Genomic DNA, 6,136 nt, shown 5'->3' on the forward strand with positions numbered 1-6,136 from the left:
ACTTTTTCTCAGTAACTTCCAGGCCGAATCTTCTGAATTTTGCCACGAATAAACTTCACACTTAGCCTAACAAGGTACCAAAATGTGGGCTGGACAGCTTCTGTGGTTGCTTTGCTACAGCTGATTAAAGTGACTGTCCGAAAACCTCTAATATCGGAAGTTTACCTCTTTTATCGGACACCGCCCAGCAATCCTCCTCTAAAAGATGAAATTCCTCACAACCACCACTGACTGTTAGGGGAATACATGTACTTTCTAAGCAGCCATAGTTTGTATCATTCCTCCACTCGTAAGCGGAGCTACAACCATTAATATTCGGGTGTGTCTCGACCTCTGTAATCGGACAGAGCAGAATTTAATTTCACGCGGTTTTATCACTTCAAAGCTACCTTTTAGGTATAATTAGCCACGAAAATGAAAAGTGTGGTACAAAATCTAATTGGATTTCCAAGGAGTCGTAAAATTTTACCATTTTAGCGATCAGTATGCTACTGTGGGACTCCACAAAATGACTTATGAACTGTTCCGAAGAACTTTTAGCACTGAAATGCATGGGTGTAGCACAAAGGGGAGGGTCTAAAGTCCTTCCACCCCTCCACTTCCAATCAAGATATACTCTAATAGAGCAGTCAGCTACTCTAATGGAACAGTCATGTCACAGTATTCAAATAAGTATTTAGGTGCATTTTTGAATAAAATTTTAACCTTGGTACATCAAAATGAATTTCAGAAGGCTAATTTTCAAAGCTTTTTTGGGGAGTTATGCTCCCAGACCCTCTTGATAGTGCATGCTTTAGATGATGATAAGTGTATACTTATCACATGCACTGCAAACTGTATGGACCAGCTACCATTCTAGCTTGTAACTCCCTTATGCACCTTATTTCTGCTATATCCCTTGCAGCCATGCATGTCACACATGCTATGCAATGTGCTCAATGAAAGGTATGATTTCTATTAATTAAAAATAAGACATGCATGCATGTATATATAGCTAATTTGCAGGTGGGAAACAAAACTTGTACATTGCTAAGAACTCCTATCATCCAGTCAAGAAATTGGGTCACATATAAGTGATGCAAAGAATGACATCACATGTTCATGTTCTGGAGTAACAACCAGCAAGGATGACTATCACTATATATTTGCCATTTCTGCAAACAACCATTCCAGCAGTTAAATTAATTACAATCCAGATTGGAGCTAATTGTGTGCTTTTAACCTACATTATACACTTGTCACAGCTATATCTATATAGTGCACATGTCATGCCTTTCTTTGGTTCATTTTAAAATCTGTAATATCTTCTAGCTAATTACTAGCTGTATAGCTATATCACAGTGAGTGCATGTAGCTAGTTGTTTATTTCATACAAAACTATATCTTTTGTTTAATGTGTTGCAAAGCATGTGTGACATGCATTGCTGTAAGAGCAGATAGCAAAAGTTAATTGGGTGCATGAAGGGCTTAAGCAGCATAGCTGGTTGAGAGTGAGAAGCATTCTTACCATGCAAAGCATGTTCTATCAAGGGAGTCAGGGGGAATACCCCCATGCAACAGGAAAGTTGAAGAGTAGTCTTCTGAAATTGATTTTGGTAACAAAGATGACTGAATTTTACTAAAACCTGAATCTAAATGTTTGTTTGGACACATGACTGCTCTATTAGAGTATATCTTGATAATTGGAAGTGGAGGGGTGGAAGGACTTATAGACCCTCCCCTTTGTGCTACACCCATGCATTTCAGTGCTAAAAGTTTTTCGGAACAGTCCATAAGTCATTTTGTGGAGTCCCACAGTAGCATACTGATCGCTAAAATGGTAAAATTTTACGACTCCTTGGAAATCCAATTAGATTTTGTACCACACTTTTCATTTTCGTGGCTAATTATACCTAAAAGGTAGCTTTGAAGTGATAAAACCGCGTGAAATGAAATTCTGCTCTGTCCGATTACAGAGGTCGAGACACACCCGAATATTAATGGTTGTAGCTAGCTCCGCTTACGAGTGGAGGAATGAAACAAACCATGGCTGCTTAGAAAGTACATGTATTCCCCTAACAGTCAGTGGTGGTTGTGAGGAATTTCATCTTTTAGTGGAGGATTGCTGGGCGGTGTCCGATAAAAGAGGTAAACTTCCGATATTAGAGGTTTTCGGACAGTCACTTTAATCGGCTGTAGCAAAGCAACCACAAAAGCTGTCCAGCCCAAATTTTGGTACATTGCTAGGCTAAGTGTGAAGGTTAGTCGTGGCAAAATTCAGAAGATTCGGCCTGGTAACTTCTGAGAAAACGTGTCCGATTATAGATGGTGTCCGACAATAGATCGCTTACTCTACTGCGCAGCTTCCGGATTGTTGTTTGGTGATCTGCTGCATTTGCGTCCTGTTACCATAGATATTTCAGTAGTAGCTATGGTAACAGGATGCAAATATTAGCAAATCACGTCATTTGTGCCAATCAACAATCCGGAAGCTGCGCAGTAGAATCCCCACAATCTCGGGATACTAGCCCAACGACGATTCTATACTACATGTATGCTCACCAGACCCATTTCTTTCCCGTCCCCTCACAAAAGAAAAAAAAGGGTCTGGCTACGCAATACTAAGACCTGAGGTTAAAATGAGTGAGATCTACTTACTTAGGAGTGAGGTCTTGTCTTAGTAGAAAAATTCCTGTAAAAATTGCAAAATCCGCAACTTTCTTTGGTTATTTTCAGTTATACCTCTCCATTTTTAGCCATTAGAGCACTGTTTAGTGCTTTTCCAAGAGGTTTGAACTGAAATTAACTTACATAAGAGCTTAATTTTCCAGGAATTGCAATGCGTGAGATGGAAAACCATGCGTGAGATGGAAAACCATGCGTGAGACAACAATCTGATGCGTGTGTCAGGGCTCACGCGTAATGCGTGAGAGTTGAGGTGTCTGATCAGCGGCGGAGGAAGTAGTTGATATGAGGGGGGGCTGGGCTGACCCAGACTTATTTCTATAGTTTGGTAAGGTAAGACCAAAAAAAAAGAAAAAAAAAAAGGTCGCAACCAACTGACAAGAGCTTTCCACCTGACCAGCTACCATTTCTAGCTGATAAACTACATAAAAATCCTTTCATAGCTCGCTACACACTGACTACTTTATTAGAGTGACTGCTCTATTAGAGTATCTCGATCTTTATCACGGTTTTCAGCCCCACTCCAAGAAAGATAATTTCGGTGTGATATCATTCTGAGGGGGGCTAAGCCCCCCTCAGCAGACCGAGGGGGGGGCTTTAGGCCCCTAGCCCCCCCTTTCCGCCGCCTATGTGTCTGATACACGCAAACACGTGATAGTTTCTATCGGTACAGGTACACGTGATACAGTGAACGTCGTGCGCATGGTTGAAGACAGAAATAGGTGTGGATACTAAAGGCTTAAGCAAGTCTGCAGTTTTATTAGTTACTATATATATTTTATGTGTGTGACTATAATTATGTGTGTGACTTCCACTGTATCGTATCAGAAAAGTTTCTTTCCGAATACTTTAAGAGAATGGAACACTTTACCTAACAACTTTATTGAAGAGCAATCCACAGAAATGTTTACCAACCACCTTGTCATTATGTGTTAAATGTTTTTTTTTTGTTCAAGCTAGGGATGCTTCCTTAAGGAAAATTTTGAAAATATATGCTTTGAAATGGTATGTGGAGACTATTTTGTATAGTAACTGCTAATGCATAATATGAATGATCAATTGATTAACATAAATGTAAATTATTTAGACCAAGCAGTGTATAATGAGATCAGTGGTTATAATCTGTACTGAATGTTCTATTAGGGTATACATTACGATGACTGCTCTATTAGAGTATCTCGATCTTTTTACAAATTCAAGTAGCTGAAAAGTAAATGCTGGACTGTGTCACCATGGGTTCTGGCCCTGCTTAGCACTACAGCTATAGATACTATTGTGTGTGGTACAGTAATGCTGTCTAGTAACGTTTGAGTAAAAAAATTCGGGGTGCCATAACTCAGACCTGCTCAGCCTGTTCACTGAGTTGAGCATTTTTTTACCGAGGCAGCTGCCTCGGTTGCCTCAATGGTAGCTACGCCACTGACAGTATATATGGTCGCTCTTTGGTATCACCCCTATTTGGTTGTAATACAAAATCAGTTATAAATGTACAATATTATTGTGGATGTGCTTTTTTTTACAGTAACTCAATTGTGAGTTTGTGATTCTCTTTGAGTGTTCTGCTCAGTAGCTGTGACCATGTTCATGACAGCCTATATAAAGCATTTGATTATGCTTTGAAGGATGATTTAGTAGTAGCTCTAATCTTCAGTGCTGAATACTGTAAAACAGGTAATAACAATAATAATTGTGGTAGTGCCATACACTTATAAGCACTTGGAATTTGTTATGAGGAGTTATCACATGCTTAGTTACTATTTGATGATCAGTATCTTGATGTGTTAATGCTACAACTGGTCAATGGTGTACTACAGTTGACCTTCTCCTATGGTGAGGAGATTACCTATCATCATCCACTACTGGATTGAATCATGGTCAGTGGTACTTCATTGATGTCTACTGCAATATGACAGAAAACGTGTGGATGTGTAGTGTGCGTGTGCATGCGTGTGTGTGTGTGTGTGTGTGTGTGTGTGTGTGTGTGTGTGTGTGTGTGTGTGTGTGTGTGTGTGTGTGTGCATACTTTGGATGTGCTATATACATAGTGTTTACTCCATTAATTTGTAGAGTGCTTGAGAATGTATTAAAAGTGAAAGAAACTTCAAACTTCAATGCCCCATCACATGCACTATGTAGACAAAGTAGAACAGAAAAAAATAAAGGTGTGCTTTGTTAGAGAGTCCTTAAATTAAGCTTGTTCGTTATTCCATTCATATCAGAATTGGTAACATTGCTATGCACTGCACAACAATAGAATGATGTGTGTAGATAAATTTAAGGATAAATATTACATTAGCTAGGGTATGTTCAACTGTCACAGTGATCGAGAGGGAACTACAAAGTAAGTGTATAATGTTTTAAATTTGTCTTAATAATTATTATTTCAAGCAAGAAATGTGTTCAACATAAACTGAATAGGTATACCGTAGCAACACCAATAACACAGTACAAATGTCATGAAAACACAGTAGTAGTTCAGGGTATCAGTAACTAGCAGTGAAAGTAGGAACATTTTAGTATATGACACATACCTTATATCCTCAAACAATGATTTATACATAATTTTAAGCATGGATACAATGATTACCTATTTTTAACATACATCTGCTACAGATGTTGGCATTGTGCTCTTGATCAATGAATGTAGAATAGATCATGGCCTTGGAACCTTGACCTACATAGTTGTTTTCACTACTAAAGAGCTCTACAACCAGTGAGTGAAAGTAATCATTATCTCTGCAAATGTTATAAAACCATTAAATGGTTGAGAGTTGGACTCGAGACAGAAATAAAAACTAGAAAACAGTGGATGTAAACAAAACAATATTTAAAAGTTTCTGCATGCTGGAGTCAAGCATTTTCAGACTGGACAAGATTCCATGATTGTCGAAGATGACTAAAGCATTATAACCAGCTCAGTGCATGGTACTTGTCACAGAGTCACAACAGTGGCGGATCCAGTGGGGGGCACAGGGGGCACGTACCCCCCCCCCCCCCCCCCTTAAAAAAATGTATATAAGATCGAGATACTCTAATAGAGCAGTCAATCACCAATCACTCTAATAAAGCAGTCACAGTGTTCATGGGGAAGTGTAGCTTACTTAGGAAGCTATAAATAGGATTTTATTTTACATAACATACGTGATATAATATATTTGGTAAAGGATAACTAGCTATTATTGTTGTAACTTTTTTTTTTTTTTTTTTTTTGCTCTTCAACTTTTTTTCAGCAAGGTGCCCCCCCTCTTTCCAGACTCTGGATCCGCCCCTGCACAATGAGACTTCACAAAAAACCATGTGCACACCACCATGACATGCAGATTGTGTAGTCTTTGTGATAATCACTAAATGCATTTAGTTATTATGTATCTAGTGGAAATAGCTATGCCATTTATTTATATTAGCTACTTAAAAGCCTTTGGCTAATACCACTAACCAAACCATCGTTACTAGTCCACAATAATTAGTTTTC

Source organism: Dysidea avara, chromosome 11, assembly GCF_963678975.1.
Source record: "Dysidea avara chromosome 11, odDysAvar1.4, whole genome shotgun sequence".
In the NCBI taxonomy this organism is placed as follows: Eukaryota; Metazoa; Porifera; class Demospongiae; order Dictyoceratida; family Dysideidae; genus Dysidea; species Dysidea avara.